This window comes from Ylistrum balloti, unplaced genomic scaffold, assembly GCF_031769215.1.
Source record: "Ylistrum balloti isolate Yb309-2 unplaced genomic scaffold, AGI_CSIRO_Ybal_v1 Utg370024, whole genome shotgun sequence".
NCBI lineage: Eukaryota > Metazoa > Mollusca > Bivalvia > Pectinida > Pectinidae > Ylistrum > Ylistrum balloti.
In genome coordinates, this window is record NW_026782090.1 from 377,032 (window position 1) to 396,844 (window position 19,813).

The window sequence follows — 19,813 nt, forward strand, 5'->3', positions numbered from 1 at the left end:
TCCCACATGCAGTTAGATGATGACGTGCAATGGGGGACTTTCTGAACGGTTAAGAAAAGGACTTCTTTAAAAGTGACATTGAGACCCTTAAACATCGCTGGCAAAAGTGTATAGATACTGAAGGCGATTATGTTGAAAAATGTCGTCTAAAATTCAAACCTTTAATAATGAGGATTACAACTTATCAATTAGCTCTAGTATAACAAACAATTTATGGCCTAGGTTGTTGGGGAATATGAAGGTCTGTCTGTTTTATCTATTTCCCTGGGATAGTGTGACACTTTTTTGGTAGATATACATTACGTTCAGCGGTGGCCATGCTATTCTACGTTTTGTAGGACGTCCTTGCTACTTGTGTGTATATCAGTGTATATAGTGAAAACACGCATCAAGTGGTCCTCTGATCGGTCCCAACCAACAAAATGAGAAGCCACAGTTCGACAGACGATTGTGTACATGTATATTCAATGGACTGAATTATCAAACGGCATGAAAAACATGTTTATATTCAAACTACCATAGAGTCCCATAAAGATACACACATAATTACAAACAAAATAAAGGAAAAGACAATATATTGTCTAATTGTCTCTGTTAAACAATAATTATCGATCTTGGATTTAATTAAGAAGAAACCAGTATTAATATTAATATATTTTACTTTGTCATATAATTAGTCCACAGCACGCGCCAAAATCTAATCAGTTGATTAGATCTTGTTTTCATTCATAACTGATAAGTGTTTACAGATGAAAACAATTATCCTTCAGTGATCCGTCTGTTCACAGCGAGATTAACGCGATTCCGTAAAACCCAGGGTGGATGGTGTGTGATTCTGATATTAGCCCCCAGAGGAAACGGTATCTATGGGGATGACGTGAAGACCTACAGAAATGAAATTTATTGATAACAAAATATCATATCCTTAGTATCATCGAATTATCATTTCAAAAACAAGCCGAAATGTGAGCAAAGGAAAGACTTCCGAGGAAATTGTTAAAAAAACTGCGTCTGACACCGCATCTAAAAAACACCTGCCATTTGATAAAATATCGAATAATTCCTGATTAATTCAAAATATGTGTATTGTTAAAGGAAAGATTCAATAAACATCCCGACGATATTAACAGTTTGAAAAACAACAAGAAAAAAACAAACAAGACAACATAATCACAATCCAAACTCAAATTTAATAAAACTAGTGCAAAATATGAACAACAGAAAGGTTTACACAGAGACTGAAAAGGTACAAGGAGAATAAGACCAAGTGTTCCGGAAGAGTAAGTGTCTTTTCAATCGATACCATCCGCCATATAAATCATGTGAATCCGATGAAGTGATGTCACGTTCTCAAATGCGAACAATGCATATAGCAACGGAACCGAAGAGGCAAACGAACGAGCATCAACAAATAGAATATTTCTCTACAGATTATTGTGACGACCGTAAAACTTTCCCATAATTTTCACCAACTTGGATTTTTTGAAATCCTGTGTTGCAAGTTTGTTCGTAATTTGACGACTTGCACGAAAATCTTGATAACTGCAACAGGCCCTTGGATAAAGTAAAATGCATTCATATGAAGGATAAATTATTCAATAATTATCCATACAGATAGCTTATAGGTAAGTGTGCATCTATATGTAATAAATGAATATTAACACAATATCATCACAGTTTTAAAACATCACCACTTAATCTAAATCATGCATTCCACATATACGCACTCAGTTGTAAATGTTTTTAATTAACATTAGAAAATCAATTCCAAATGTCAAGGACCACCATTACTATACGTTTATTTTTTCGTTCCTATGAATTAATAATTAAGGTTTAACCCAGGCAAATATCGGATCAATATTAGACAGAGCTAGAGTCAGCACGTGCTCCACCGTCCATAGTAGAATTTGATTTAACATCGTTAAATTGGCTCTGTTTTGTCAGGATTTGTAACACTGCTTTTTGTCTTTTTTGTTTTCTTTCTTGGTGGAAAGCATCTATTCCTGGTACGAATATTCTTAGCGCCGATAGTTCTGGCATGCTTGTAAAATATCGGAATATCGGACAATACCATAAAACATATGATGAATGCGATGAAAACAGCGCCTATGATGCCCATACTCATCGCACTCGGTCTGTCCTCGTAGATACTGATAAATTTCCGCCGATAGTTTCCGGTTCCTTGTACTTCTACCCGAAGTTCTTCGAATACTAGTTCCGGTGTCGTAGTAGTAGTGGGGACAGCAGTTGTCGTCATTTCCTCTGTAGGTATATATAATACATTGTCACCATATATGGTCAAAACGTAGCATATGTATTAGATACAACAACGACGCATTTAATATATAACTAATTGAGAAAACGAAGGCAACAATTGGAATGGAGAGTGTAAAGGAGAATAACAATGCTAAGAAACTGCCGTGTGGTGACTGACACCTGAATGGAAATGTTGATTATATAAAATTCAAAAGATAGTATACAAAACAGATTAATCATTTCCAATGATAACCTTAAATTACTTTTATCAATTATTTAAATTCTGTATCTCTTCCAAAGATTACAATTATTTCTGAGTGGCTTTATGTTTTGTTATTATGAATTAAAGTTTTGGTGTTATGACTGTTGATAATCACTTAAGAACTGCACCAGGAAAACTGTTTTTTTTGCAGTGTACTGCAAAAACATGTGACTTTATAATAAGAACATATTGATACCATAACACAATTTAAATGATACCTTTTAAACATTTTTTCATAAACAATGTTCTTTTCCTTCTTTTCGGATCGAGAACTGTGAAGGTATCCGGGAGGTCAGAGTGTAGATAGTATAAACGACAAGCTTTGGACAAAGGACTGAACGTATCCACGAACCAGCAGTCCTTATGGAACACGCTACCCATACACATGTCCTTACACTCCTGTTCTGTCCCAGGAACCTCCAGCGTGGTGTGAACTAGGTCCTTCGCACGGTCAAGGTCAAGCACTCCAATAGTCTCAAAATAACAATCACCTGTAAATGTATTATCATGGTACAATATCTGACAGTCTGTTATACGCTGATACTGTGTATGTTTCTGTTACTTAAGAGTGTACGACGTGGATGAGATTAGATAGGGAGTGCAGTGTAAGCTCGTCTTCACACGTGCATTTAAACTCGGTCTGTATACTTAAATAAAGGCAAACTTAGATTCATTATTTTATCTATAAATTTTTTGGTTTATTACCATATCTACATTTAATAGCCTGTTCCTCTATGTCATTAATTCATCTTCTACCTATACATTGGGCCCTGAACACTGACAGTATATAATAATCTACTGTATGATATCATTAAATACAGAGTATTGTATATCTTACTACTATAACATTTGTATTAAATGCTATTTTTATGTATTTTTCATATTTTGCCCTAGTTTTGTATATCTTTGTTTGGATTATGACTATGTTGACATGTTGGTATTTTCTTGTTTTTATTTTTACAAACACTTTGGAATGCCCTATTTTTAAGCCCCTTGGATGGAAAGATCGGGGCATATTGTTTTGTGCTGTCCGTATGTTTGTCTGTTGTCAATTATAACCTTGCCCATAACTATTGATTATAACCTTGCCCATAACTATTTCATCGCCTAGGGTTGGGTTTTCCTATTTGGCATATGTGTTCCTTGACCATGTTCTTTGATCTACATTTGAAAAAAAACTTGAGACATTTGTCTCAACAATTGTGCTGTAAGACAAATGTGTTTCGCAAAGTGTGCTTACAGCTTAATGAAAGCTGTCATTGTTGGTTTCTTTGAAGGAAACGCTCTTAGTAAGCGAATAATGTATAAGGGTCGGTTGTGTTCTTCATCTCCAATGTGTTGCTTTATACTTGTCCTAACGGGTCAGTTTGGCAATGTTAAGACTTCTCAGAAGTATTAACACAGGACTAAATGTGTTGAAGGACAATTCGATCCATTATCAGGTAGACACCAAAGCAAAGTAAACCCAGTATTATCATAACAAAGACGTAAAGTAAATATGACTCACCAATTAATGACCTTTCTATATCGAAAGAAATCCCTGACGATGAATTACCATAGGGATTAACAAAACAATGATGCAACTTGTTTTACCTATAACGGGACACGTCGTGTTTGGTTCTCTAACTTCCGCCCAGGCGTCAAGGGAGTCTGGTTGATTTTCTTCATCGAGTATAGCTTTAAATGGTACAAATATTGTTGAGATTTCATCATGTTAAATTTTACCACCAACAAGTAATATTTATCTATTTATTTATTTATTTTCTTCTTTTTTCTTTTCGATATAATACAATATATCCTTTTTTATTTTATAATATTTCTTCTTGTTTAAGGTTTTGCTAGTTGGTTTAATCAATCCTTTATTCAATTTGGTAATTTAATAGTGCGATTATTTAAGAAAAAATTTCAGATAATCACAGCTATAGGAATGCCAAACTTTCAATAAATAGTGCCTTACCCTCAAAACAGCGTTTTACGTAAATAGTGGTGGCGTTTGTCCAGTTGCCCAGGGGGCTAAGGGTATCAACTGTGTAAGTGTTGGTGGTGAAGAACAGGAAACAGACGGAGTTCTCAGCTATTACAGTCATGTTAACATCAAACTCTTTCTGTATGGTTTGATAAAACCAGCACTGTGTCCCCTCGTCAATAATATAGTTAAGACAGGCCGACCTACAAGACGTTGCCGGTACATTCAGTGTGACCTTTTTATGGCTTAGGCCTACCACTCTTTCTATGTATATTTCCTCAAAAGTGCATTCTCCTGCTGTAAAACGAAATTACACGCATTAGAAAAAATGGTAGTGGACAGAAAACAGCAAAATGTATAACAACAGCGAAAATATCAACATGCAACACAGCCTCAGTTCACGTGATCAATTACCTGAGCAGAGGAGAGAAGATGCTTAAATAAAAAGAGTATTATTATTGGGTGTAAAAAAAGTATTTGTGCTCTTTGTCCAAAAAGTGAGAGGCAATCTCCCTTTCCCTGGATTTATATATATATATTGTTGTATCTCTTATTATATTGAATTGGAATATTATAAATTGTTTGTATCTATGTTAAATAAGGAAATCAAATTTCAATTGAAGGATATGTACGTCTCTTGGATCAAAATAGCCTTTGTTTACATCATATTGATAAAGTTATTTTCAAAACATCTTTCGGAGTTTAATTCTATATACATAGATCACACGTAAAAAACATTTGCCGACATCTACCTGAATCGCTACCTTGTTCTTTTTCACAGAGGGCGCCGAACTTCCGTTTACAATTGAAAGTCCGGAACTTTAAGTTAGCCATACGTATGCATTGATCTGTATTACAGTCGTTTGGTTCGCCTTGCGCCCAGTTCGTCCATTGAAACAAAGGTTCACAGTCAGACCAGAAGTAATTTGTTTTGGTTGAACACCTATCGTTGTCCCCACGAATATGGAGGCCAAACCAGTATTCCCCGTTAGATCTATAACAGGTAAGAGAGTTGGCAAGATATATCAACACAAGAGGAAAACACTGGCCACGCAGGCACTTACCGAATTATAATTCAAATTATAATGACATTATTAGTAAAACTATTGATAGTTTCTTTTATTCAGTATTAAATGGATTTCATTATCTATTTGCATATAATTATTTTACCAATCTCGTTTCATTAATAGCAAATATGTAGCGTTAACAGATCATTTTCGAATGTAAGTATACATATTGTATATATTTATGGTAATTAACATTTCAGTTCTAGCTCAAATCTATTGATTTTTTTCTGTTTTACAACTTGATGGATGATATTAATACCGAAACATCATCTCTATATCATTCACTGCCATCATCATCATCATCATCATCATCATAAACATGCACTATCATCCTCATCATCATCATCATCATCATCATCATCCTTCGTTCTTTATATTCCATTAGGTCATCTGACGTGGACACGTAGTTATCAGAACTTCTCTATCTTATAATGTTAGTGATCAAACTATGAAAACTCTAAAGGATATCTCCCTGATTGTGGATAAACTATGAAAACTCTAAAGGATATCTCCCTGACTGTGGATAAACTATGAAAACTCTAAAGGATATCTCCCTGACTGTGGATAAACTATGAAAACTCTAAAGGATATCTCCCTGACTGTGGATAAACTATGAAAACTCTAAAGGATATCTCCCTGACTGTGGATAAACTATGAAAACTCTAAATGATATCTCCCTGACTGTGGATAAACTATGAAAACTCTAAAGGATATCTCCCTGATTGTGGATAAACTATGAAAACTCTAAAGGATATCTCCCTGACTGTGGATAAACTATGAAAACTCTAAAGGATATCTCCCTGATTGTGGATAAACTATGAAAACTCTAAAGGATATCTCCCTGACTGTGGATAAACTATGAAAACTCTAAAGGATATCTCCCTGACTGTGGATAAACTATGAAAACTCTAAAGGATATCTCCCTGACTGTGGATAAACTATGAAAACTCTAAAGGATATCTCCCTGACTGTGGATAAACTATGAAAACTCTAAAGGATATCTCCCTGACTGTGGATAAACTATGAAAACTCTAAAGGATATCTCCCTGATGACTGTGGATAAACTATGAAAACTCTAAAGGATATCTCCCTGACTGTGGATAAACTATGAAAACTCTAAAGGATATCTCCCTGACTGTGGATAAACTATGAAAACTCTAAAGGATATCTCCCTGACTGTGGATAAACTATGAAAACTCTTAAGGATATCTCCCTGACTGTGGATAAACCGAACCTGATATTTGTGTATTGCCTGGGTTCTAGTAATGAGTATAGAAATGCGAAAGTTTCAGAAGCATTGTAATATCCATAGATTTCAAAACATTAAAAGAGTATTTACATGTACATATTTGTCAAAAACTGCATGACGAGATTCTGTATTTAAAACGTTCTTTCCACGTTCTTTCTGCAAATATTTTCTCCGCCCTTGCCTAGCAAGTTCCTTGAGCTTAAGCAAATTTTTCTTTGATGTCTAATGAAAGCCGAAAGTAAATTTATAAAATACTTTAATTTTCTTCGTTGTCATAGAAACACTTCCATTCACTCATTCCTAAAGGTGACTATTTTTGTTTTACAGTTAAGCTCCATTTTCTATGATCTTTGTAAATCCTCTGGTATTTCAGAAAAGAATGATCATAGCATCTGCATACGTAAGTCAAAAAAAGGTTGACAGTTCGGTTTTCGAATGGAGAGCCTTTTCATATAAAATCAATTTCTAAATAATTAACGAATAAAGTACTTAAAGTAGGAGACAATAGGTCACCTTCAGAAAATCCACAGGTCCATTTCCTTAGAATTTAACTCACATCTAGCATTCTCATAGAGACGTCTGAGAAATATCCGTTTTATCTTTTCATTAAACAACAATAACGTCACGGCTACAATGGTTTCTTAGCTTTACATAATTCTACCGAATAATCAAAACTATTAATGTATTTCAATCTAAGGCTAATTGAAGCAAACATGAATCAAACATCGATATACAGATTGATTACTTACAAAGAAGAGTTCCATGGGGCCTGTTGATCCAGGTACCGTATCGTCGAAAGTTCGGCCTCTGTTTCAATCTTTGCTAGACTTCCTCCAATCGCTTCACATTTGAGTTTAGCGTCGTTCCATGTAAAGTTAGCGGCATTCAGTAGAGTATATTGCTTCATAATCGACAGCGTTCCGTGGATAGCTAGTGAGATAAATAGTTATCAAATACACCATAATAAGTCTTACCTTAGTTAGCTTTTGCACAATGTATCTGTAATGTAGAGGTCAAAGCCTTAAACTTATTTATCTTTTTAATTGATGACAAAACTCACTACGATATGCCATTCTTGTCTTATATGGACAGGTATATATGTAATCCTGGTATTGTCTGTAGTCTCTTATCTTTATTACCTATATATATAATCATGACTTCACAATCCGTACCTATGTAAATATGTAAAACATGTGAAGAAGAAATGAAAGCGCTTATGTTTTACATCATGTGTTTTCCAGTGTTTTAACTTATATATATATATATATATATATATATATATATATCACCTATATCAAATATATGTATATATGTCATATCAACAGACAATGTCGACAATAGAGTTAACAGACCGAAATCAGACAATGAAATACCGACAATAGTTGTTAATCCAAGAAAATAACAACATGTCCAACCCCTGTTACGAGTTTGTCAGTCAACTGACGGCTTCACACACGAAAATCGTGATAAGGGGAACAGGCCCTTGAATATCGAATCAACTGCGACATGTAAACACCAAAGGTTGTGGATGCAGGGTTCTTGCTATCCAAAAATGGAAAATTCACAACAGCGATTTTGAAATCATCACGCTTATCATACGGCTTGATGAAAAGCTGGTCATGCTAGTTTCATTGTAGGAAAACAACGAGATAAGAGGCCTGCAGACGTAGATGAGTGTGTCGTGTATTTGAATTCCAATTCTGGTGGGTATATACAACGGATGTGATCAAAAATGTCTTGTTATGTAAAGACAATTAAAAGACTTTGCAAAGTGAAGGCGAAATGATAACAAAATATGAAACAAAGAACGATTAAAACGTTGTACAAAGAAAATGATAAGACCAAGTGATCTGAAAAGGTATTCGTAATTTGCTGCCGTGTCATTAAAAAGAGGTTTTGGTAGGCCCCAAACCAGGTACATCCGCCATACTCCTGGTAGAAATAGAATATTTCACGATGAGATCATCAACCTGCATGTCTCTATAATACACATACACTTCAGTCTCAAAATGTATGGCGTCGTTGATAATATCAGAAATATTTACTCGTTAAAATGGATAGAACAGGACATACACTTCAATCTCAAAAGCTATGATATCTTTAATATAATCATTCAAAATAAGTTTCAATAAACAATTCCACAGATCTATTAACAGGATTGAAACAACTGGGATATACTGAAGACTGGGTGGTCGCCACAGTACAATGGATAGAAAATGATACCGAAACCACTAGTGGTAAGCATCATACAACTCCTACACAATATGTCCTTATAAGGTCATGACTATCTTATTCATTTTTTATATTCCCAATACAGACTGAACCTATCTCAACATTGTAACGCTGGACAAAAGAACAATCACTGGACAACATATAACATAGAATGACAAATGAAACCGGTGACATTTGTCGATTTGTAGTCCTAGAAATGTACATACCGAGACTACTTATGATCAATAAATAACGATAATGAATGGTTTTCTAAATCATAATGGTCGTCCAGGTTCTGTTAGCAAGCAATTAATTTATATTTTATTTGGCAATAATTGCTTTGAATGTTGAACAGTCTGTTTTAGATATTATATGAGGACAGACAGAAAAATTGGACTAGTATAAATCATGACAATAAGTATACGTTCGCCAAACATCCTATACTGTAGAAAATAACATTACCGTTATATGACTAGTAAACACGCATTTAGATATTTCAGCAGTCATTTAGTTTTAGCTTATAAAACTGGGTTTGAATTATGGTTTTGTGGTAGTTTGCTTTAGATGTTTTTCCACGACAAGTTAGAAATAAAATATTAAAAGAACCCGTATGTTTTCCTATTACAGGTGGTTCTATGGAGCCTTGTTTACTTAGTTTACATTTCTCCTGAAATGTAATTCGCATCAATACCCTGCTATAAGTGTAATAACATCCGATACAGATATTGCTATCACATACGTGTAATACAACACAACGCAGTTGTAATTAACTGCATATTTCAGTTGTTTCCATTGTGACGTCATTATTTTTTAACGTCATATGTATGCATTTTAGCGCCACTAAGGGAAAGTGAGAACATCGTCAATTTAAATTTGGTAAATCTGATAAAATGTTATTTTCACGAATATTTGTATGATTATGTAAGCTATGTGATAAAAAGAATCTTATATTCGTTTCCCTGAGAATTTTTTAATCGTGTCACATTTTTTCAATTTGTCCCACCATGCATCAATGTCATTTGAAAGGAAAATAACCAATATTTTAGGCTGTGGAATAGTCCATATTCCCAATATAGGAACTACAGAAAATATCTTTTCTCCTTTTTGACGCATAAATTAAGGATTCGAATTATCATTTTCTGAAAGATAAATTCCAGTCGACACCATTCATTTGTTGTAATAACATAGAATCTTTGATCTTTTGTCCTGGTGTTATTGGATTTTAGTTTGGATTATGATTGTGTTGTTGAATCAGATCTATATTAAACAGTATAACTATATCTGTTCATGTATATTTTAATCATATCACGTTTTATCTCATATTAACTTGATACCAAAACTCTTCTACTGAAATAAAGTTTTAACAAATAAGTGGCCACATCTGTTACCCTTCCACAAGTACCATGTTTAATAGACCCCCAATAAATTATGATGTTCGCTAACAATACGGCTGCTGGCTCCTTGATCGGTATAATATGTGACTTTGGTGTCATTTCGATGTTTCCCGTTTCTCTGTTTAGTATAACCTGTGACTTTGATGTCATTTCGATGTTTCCTGACTCCCTGTTTGATATAATCTGTAACTTTGATGTTATTTCGGTGTGTTTTGACTCCCTGCTTGGTATAACCTGTAATTTTGATGCCATTTCGATGTATGTTGACTCCCCGTTTGGTATAACCTGTGACTTTGATGTCATTTCGATGTTTCCCGACTCCCTGTTTGGTATAACCTGTGACTTTGATGTCATTTCGATGATTCCTGACTCTCTGTTTGGTATAACCTGTGACTTTGATGTCATTTCGATGTTTCCTGACTCCCTGTTTGGTATAACCTGTAACTTTGATGACATTTCGGTGTGTTTTGACTCCCTGGTTGGTATAACCTGTAATTTTGATGTCATTTCGATGTATGTTGACTCCCCGTTTGGTAAAACCTGTGACTTTGATGTTATTTCGATGTATGTTGACTCCCCGCTTGGTATAACCTGTGACTTTGATGTCATTTCGATGTGTTTTGACTCCCTGTTTGGTATAACCTGTAACATTGATGTCATTTCGATGTTCCCTGGCTCCCTGTTTGGTATAATCTGTAACTTTGATGTCATTTCGATGTTTCCTGACTCCCTGTTTGGTATAACCTGTGACTTTGATGTCATTTCGATGTGTTTTGATTCCCTGTTTGGTATAATATGTGAATTTGATGTCATTTCGAAATCTTGTGATTCCCTGTTTGGTATAACAAGTGACTTTGATGTCATTTCGATGTCCTGTGACTCCCTGTCTGGTATAATATGTGAATTTGATGTCATTTCGACCTCTCGTGATTCCCTGTTTGGTATAATCTGTAACTTTGATGTCATTTCGATGTCTTCTGACTCCTTGTTTGGTATAATATGTAACTTTGGTGTCATTTCGATGTCTTGTGACTCCCTGTCTGGTATAATATGTGAATTTGATGTCATTTCGATCTCTCGTGATTCCCTGTCTGGTATAACCTGTGACATTGATATCATTTCGATCTCTTGTGATTCCCTGCTTGGTAAAATCTGTAACTTTGATGTCATTTCGATGTTTCCTGACTCCCTGTTTGGTATAACCTGTAAGTTTGATGTCATTTCGATGTTTCCTGACTCCCCGTTTGGTATAACCTGTGACTTTGATGTTATTTCGATGTTTCCTGACTCCCTGTTCGGTATAACCTGTAACTTTGATGTCATTTCGATGTTTCCTGACTCCCTGTTCGGTATAACCTGTAACTTTGATGTCATTTCGATGTCTTGTGATTCCCTGTCTGGTATAATATGTGAATTTGATGTCATTTCGATGTCTTGTGACTCCCTGTCTGGTATAACCTGTGACTTTGATGTCATTTCGAAATCTTGTGATTCCCTATTTGGTATAACAAGTGACTTTGATGTCATTTCGATGTCCTGTGACTCCCTGTCTGGTATAATATGTGAATTTGATGTCATTTCGATCTCTCGTGATTCCCTGTTTGGTATAACCTGTGACTTTGATGTCATTTCGATGTCCTGTGACTCCCTGTCTGGTATAATATGTGAATTTGATGTCATTTCGATCTCTCGTGATTCCCTGTTTGGTATAATCTGTAACTTTGATGTCATTTCGATCTCTCGTGACTCCCTGTTTGGTATAATCTGTTACTTTGATGTCATTTCGATGTCTTGTGATTCCCTGTTTGGTATAACCTGTGAATTTGATGTCATTTCGATGTCTTCTGACTCCCTGTCTGGTATAATATGTGAATTTGATGTCATTTCGATGTCTTGAGATTCCCTGTTTGGTATAATCTGTAATTTTGATGTCATTTCGATGTCTTGTGATTCTCTGTCTGGTATAACCTGTGAATTTGATGTCATTTCGATCTCTTGTGATTCCCTGTTTGGTATAATCTGTAACTTTGATGTCATTTGGATGTTTCCTGACTCCCTGTTTGATATAATCTGTAACTTTGATGTCATTTCGATGTCTTCTGACTCCCTGTTTGGTATAATATGTAACTTTGATGTCATTTCGATGTGTTTTGATTCCCTGTTTGGTATAATCTGTTACTTTGATGTCATTTCGATGTTCATGACTCCCTGTTTGGTATAATCTGTAACTTTGATGTCATTTCGATGTCTTGTGATTCCCTGTTTGGTATAGTCTGTAATTTTGATGTCATTTCGATGTCTTGTGATTCTCTGTCTGGTATAACATGTGAATTTGATGTCATTTCGATCTCTTGTGATTCCCTGTTTGGTATAATCTGTAACTTTGATGTCATTTGGATGTTTCCTGACTCCCTGTTTGATATAATCTGTTACTTTGATGTCATTTCGATGTTTCATGACTCCCTGTTTGGTATAATCTGTAACTTTGATGTCATTTCTATGTGTTTTGATTCCCTGTTTGGTATAACCTGTAAGTTTGATGTCATTTCGATGTGTTTTGATTCCCTATTTGGTATAACAAGTGACTTTGATGTCATTTCGATGTTTCCTGACTCCCTGTTTGGTATAATCTGTAACTTTGATGTCATTTCGATGTGTTTTGACTCCCTATTTGTATAAACTGTGACTTTGAGGTCATTTCGATGTTTCCTGACTCCCTGTTTGGTATAATCTGTAAGTTTGATGTCATTTCGATGTGTTTTGACTCCCTATTTGTATAACCTGTGACTTTGAGGTCATTTCGATGTTTCCTGACTCCCTGTTTGGTATAATCTGTAACTTTGATGTCATTCCGATTTTTCCTGATTTCCTGTTTGGTTTACTCTCTGATTTTGGCCTCGTTTTGATGTCCTTTGATTTCCTGTTCGATATAATGCCTGATTTCATGAGTGTCCCTACCGTTCCGATATCCGTATCTGTTGTTGTGTCAGCATTGTCCATGTCGTTATAATGTCTCCCATTCCGTTTTAGTCTTTCCTTGTTTTTGCTTTGATTTACCTGAGTTATCTAAAATCAGCTTATTTTTCTGTCCTCTCTGATGTTTTAGAGACTATTTATCTTCTGTTGATCATTTGGTCTCCTCTGATGTCCATGTATTTGTTTTCTGTGTAATGTGTAGTGTATGGTGTCTTTTGAACTAGCGATGTCTACTCGTTTCCTACCTTTATGACGTGTTCCCTCATTTTCCTATTTATAACTCCTTTTCCCTGTCTCCCGATGCCGTCCTTGTTGTTGTTTTAATTTCTTTGTTGTGTTTTCGTCCTTTGTGCCCCGCCTGCTTTAGTCATCTTTATATCATCGTGTCGACTGGGTATGTTCTATTTTCCGTCTGTTTATGGTCTCTTCTCTTTTCCGTCTGTTTATGGTGTCTCCTCTTTTCCGTCTGTTTATGGTGTCTCCTATTTTCCGTCTGTTTATGGTGTCTCCTATTTTCCGTCTGTTTAAGGTGTGTCCTCTTTTCCGTCTGTTTATGGTGTGTCCTCTTTTCCGTCTGTTTATGGTGTGTCCTCTTTTCCGTCTGTTTATGGTGTCTCCTCCTTTCCGTCTGTTTATGGTGTCTCCTCTTTTCCGTCTGTTTATGGTGTCTCCTCCTTTCCGTCTGTTTATGGTGTCTCCTCTTTTCCGTCTGTTTATGGTGTCTCCTCCTTTCCGTCTGTTTATGGTGTCTCCTCCTTTCCGTCTGTTTATGGTGTCTCCTCCTTTCCGTCTGTTTATGGTGTCTCCTCCTTTCCGTCTGTTTATGGTGTCTCCTCTTTTCCGTCTGTTTATGGTGTCTCCTCTTTTCCGTCTGTTTATGGTGTCTCCTCCTTTCCGTCTGTTTATGGTGTCTCCTCCTTTCCGTCTGTTTATGGTGTCTCCTCCTTTCCGTCTGTTTATGGTGTCTCCTCTTTTCCGTCTGTTTATGGTGTCTCCTCTTTTCCGTCTGTTTATGGTGTCTCCTCTTTTCCGTCTGTTTATGGTGTCTCCTCCTTTCCGTCTGTTTATGGTGTCTCCTTCTTTCCCTTTTGATTTCATGATTCCTACTTTCAATTTGTTATCAGCATCGACTGCACCATGTTGTGTTTTCATTTTTAGGCTAAACGTACTCAGTACGCATAGCCTATTGCGACGGCCTTTCAGACAAAATTTACCGATCCTGGCTTTCTCATTGGCTGAAATATCGAAAAGAGTTAGAGCCCTCTAGCGGCAATTTTCTGCGTAAATAATGCTGCGATTTGTCAAATCGCTAGTTTAAAAGCATCCAAAATTAGTTTATTTATATTAATATCAATACGATTACTATATATTTCAAAAAAAGAAGCACAGTGTGGATGAACTATTGATTAATTTTGAACAATATATTTTACGGAATTCTCGACATGACGTAAGCGTACAGAACACTGTACGTGCGAGTTGGCGCCATGATAAGAAGCTAGTCCGGGTGCTTGGTTTGAATTATCAACTAACAGCACTGATAAACAAACAAAACTTACAAACAGAACATCAATTTTGCTTTAATCCTTGTCGTTGTGGCAAGATCGTCTTAATATATAACATCACTTTACCTCATTAGACGTCACAAAATTGGACTGTTATTCCTTTGCGCACACCCGCCGATATGACATTTTTTTCAGGATTTTCACACCCACCGCCATGACACTTTTTCAAGTTTTTGAAGATAAAAAGTTTCATAGGCAAGGTACATTTGGTGCTCATGATTTATGAATGATATATTTTTAATACTGTACTGATCAAGATGTTGACTTTGTTATAATTTATATTTTTGTCTTTTAGTTTTATTTGATGAAGGTTGATTGTGCTGATTTCTCAAGGTTTGTTAATGTCTATCAAAGTTCCTTGAAATGAAAATATTCCTTCAAACAAAGCGCGTATATAAAACCCCACAATATTCATGTTTATAATTATCAATTAACTAGAATGAAATATTTCCATAACATGTTTATTCATTTAGCGTGTCATGGTGACATTATCTAATGCATTGGAGATCAGAAAAAGTAGTAGCGATAGTGAAAATATTGTAAATTTTGTATATATCTGGAAGTCTGGTTTAATCTCATAGAACTATGCCTTTATAGACATAATTACTGGAAGGAAAGTCTAACCATGATACTTCAAGGAAGATAGGCATGTAAATACATTTAATGTAATTACTTACACTTTTATCTATCTGAAATGCTGTGTATACCTTATCTACTTTCCTCAACTACAAATATAATTATAATAAGTAAGGTCTATTACTTTGCAATACATTCAAAATAAAGAAGTAGGTATAAAGTCCTTTCGAGTTGTCTAAATCCTCATATTGATAGGATAGTAATTGCAACATCTTGGGTATTTCAAAGGTTTTATTTAGTCAACTTCATCATAGAGCTATTAATCATTTGGCTTGTTGGTGATAAATATATGGTTGTGTGTATTTTGTTATTTATTTACCTATTTTGATTTATTCACATTATTATCGTCTAATTTGAAATAAGAATTAAAGAAGATATAAAATCGCTTAAAGTTAAGACAAATAGCCTCTGGTTCTCTTATTTTAGTAATTTTTGCATTCCAAAGTGTAGGAGTATGGAGAAAGTAATATAGCGTAGCGGTTATTAGTGAACATTTTTCAATACGTTTAGCCTCTCAGTACTTTCAGTACTTTGATTTAATTTACCGCCTTTAGAGTCTGCAGAGTTTCGAATTGTTGATATATCTCCTAATTAAAGTTTCGTATTTACGTCTTCTAATACCCATATTTTTATGAGCTGATTCTTCTGATATCATTTCTCTGATCTCCGTGTCGTTTTCCGTGTTGCACCTGATTAACCTGTACATTCAGTGTAACAATAGACCTGATTGTAGCACTTCGATTTACTGAATATATTTCTTGTTTTGTTATACATCTTCGTTTCTTTCTACATGTTCAATAAATAAATAATTAGAAAATGTTTATATACTTACGTAATGGCAGAATGAAAAGAAGAATCCATGTTAACGACATCATCACCACAGGTAACGCGATGATGTCCTCTGATGATGGACACCCAAGTTTATCTATCCGCCATCTGATACCCGTGAAGCAGATGCAGGAAGCGGTATCTTTCAATACCGGCTTCAATACAAAAACGTTGCTGGTCGGTAGGTTTAATACTGCCTATACAAAGACTCCGTTTCATTGTTCTGTTCGATCACGGTTGACATGAAACTAATATCATTGTAAGAAAAGAGCTGTCGGCAGAGTACGTACTGTTAATAATTTATACGCAGCATGAGCAGGAAACCTACTTGTATAGAATTGAATTTTTCACATATTAATGATATACCGAAGTAACTTAGAAAAAAACCCATCGCACCGGTATTGGTTCATACTTATGAATATTTCAAGCTTTAGTATACCACCATCACTACTTTCGTTTCTAGGATGTACCTATTGTAGTTTATATAAATAAAAACTAATATCCACAGAGAAATGATAGAGTTTTATAGTCTCGTATCAAACACCGTTAATAACATGTAAAATAGATTACTCATCAACATCATGTGGAATAAAAAAAGTCACTTTCAGGAGAGACGTGAATCTATATTAAAGCGTGTAATCAAATCAAATAGGTTTTGACTAAAATTAATCAATTTCCTCATAAAAAGTCTGTACTTCTTCTTTTAGATATTTGTATGTTCAATACATTGGTATCATACCTAGATACAGTAAGTACGGCTCATGGTTTTGCTCAGCTACACAGAATTAATATCTGAAAAAGTAAAGTGATAACGATTCGATGATATTAAAGAGATATTGCCACAATCATGGCGTTCTCCCCTGGTTATAATGTACAGTAACGTTCTCCCTTGGTTATATTGTACAGTAACGTTCTCCCTTGGTTATGTTGTACAGTAACGTTCTCCCTTGGTTATATTGTACAGTAACGTTCTTCCTTGGTTATATTATAGGGTAACGTTCCCTCTTGGTTATATTGTACAGTAACGTTCTCCCCTGGTTATATTGTACAGTAACATTCTCTCTTGGTTATATTGTACAGTAACGTTCTCCCTTGGTTATATTATACAGTAACGTTCTCCCTTGGTTATATTGTACAGTAACGTTCTCTCTTGGTTATATTGTACAGTAACGTTCTCTCTTGGTTATATTGTACAGTAACGTTCTCTCTTGGTTATATTGTACAGTAACGTTCTCTCTTGGTTATATTGTACAGTAACGTTCTCTCTTTGTTATATTGTACAGTAACGTTCTCCCTTTGTTATATTGTACAGTAACGTTCTCCCCTGGTTATATTGTACAGTAACGTTCCTCTTGGTTATATTGTACAGTAACGTTCCTCTTGATTATATTGAACAGTAACGTTCTCTCCTTGTTATATTGTGCAGTAACGTTCTATCTTGGTTATACTGTACAGTAACGTTCTCCCTTGGTTACATTGTACAGTAACGTTCTCCCTTGGTTACATTGTACAGTAACGTTCTCCCTTGGTTATATTGTACAGTAACGTTCTCTCCTGGTTATATTGTACAGTAACGTTCTCTCCTGGTTATATTGTACAGTAACGTTCTCTCTTGGTTATATTGTACAGTAACGTTCTCTCTTGGTTATATTGTACAGTAACGTTCTCTCTTGGTTATATTGTACAGTAACGTTCTCTCTTGGTTATATTGTACAGTAACGTTCTCTCTTGGTTATATTGTACAGTAACGTTCTCTCTTGGTTATATTGTGCAGTAACGTTCTCCCCTGGTTATATTGTACAGTAACGTTCTCTCCTGGTTATATTGTACAGTAACGTTCTCTCTTGGTTATATTGTACAGTAACGTTCTCTCTTGGTTATATTGTACAGTAACGTTCTCCCTTTGTTATATTGTACAGTAACGTTCTCCCCTGGTTATATTGTACAGTAACGTTCCTCTTGGTTATATTGTACAGTAACGTTCCTCTTGATTATATTGAACAGTAACGTTCTCTCTTGGTTATATTGTACAGTAACGTTCTCTCTTGGTTATATTGTACAGTAACGTTCTCTCTTGGTTATATTGTACAGTAACGTTCTCTCTTGGTTATATTGTACAGTAACGTTCTCCCTTGGTTATATTGTACAGTAACGTTCTCCCTTGGTTATATTGTACAGTAACGTTCTATCTTGGTTATATTGTGCAGTAACGTTCTCCCCTGGTTATATTGTACAGTAACGTTCTCTCTTGGTTATATTGTACAGTAACGTTCTCTCTTGGTTATATTGTACAGTAACGTTCTCCCCTTGTTATATTGTGCAGTAACGTTCTATCTTGGTTATACTGTACAGTAATGTTCTCCCATTGTTACATTGTACAGTAACGTTCTGCCTTGGTTATATTGTACAGTAACGTTCTCTCTTGGTTACATTGTACGGGAAAGATCTCCCTTGGTTACATTGTCAATATCCAAACTAGGATTGTGAGTGTGTAAACATTTGATGATATTGAATTACATGTGACGACTTCATTTTTGAGCAAGAAAGGAAATTTCCTCAGGAAAGGGTCGCCTGAGGAGATAATTGGACTGAAACCTATTAAACTTGTTTATGATTAAACACCAAATGAAAAGTCAAAGCAATAGCACCCCGTTCAATTATATTGATGTTGTACAAAGATCTGCAAATAGAAAGAGGGCGAATATCATTAAACTAAAGACTAAAAAATTACCATAGTTAAGGAGAAATCACAAGAGAGAAAAAAAATAGTGAATATAATGCCTGTATGTTTTAAGTTAATAATGTAATTTCCTGTGAATGCTGTGCGACACCTGCGTGCCATATCAAATAAATTAATTTCCGAGTTCGTATTTACAACAAACTATTGATTGACACTCGTTGATAATTGATCCAGCAAACAGAATATCGTTTGTGTTCCAATTAATTACACAAGATGAACACGCCATGGATTTTATCAGCGTTGCAGTTATAAGCAATATATTTCCATATATCAACCTTGTCAATATCGTGTAAATATGTTATCAATGACATCACAAGACCAGCCAACTGGTCCAATCATCGAAGCTAAACAAAAACAGTTCTAACCTACCTTAACAACCTCGGCTCATCCCCAGCCTGTATGACAACCATAAACTTCTCTATTAACTTCAAACTTACCTCAACCTCCATGTAATCTCCAAATATTTTGTATATCTGACAATTAATCTTCTATGTATCTGTCCCCAAAGCTACCTCAACCCACTGTAATCTCCCTGTACTATCCCTACCAGTCTACTCCAACCCTCAACCCACTGTAATCTCCCTATACTCTCCCTACCAGTCTACTCCAACCCTAACCCGACTGTTATCTCCCTGTACTCTCCCTACCAGTCTACACCAACCCTAA

At 35.3% G+C, this 19,813-nt stretch overlaps 1 pseudogene; it reads right to left on the reverse strand.

Annotated features, from left to right (window-relative positions):
- Positions 1–1,940: 1,940 nt before the first annotated feature.
- Positions 1,941–19,596, reverse strand: LOC132548683 (uncharacterized; annotated as a pseudogene).
- Between the last annotated feature and the right edge of the window lie 217 nt (positions 19,597–19,813).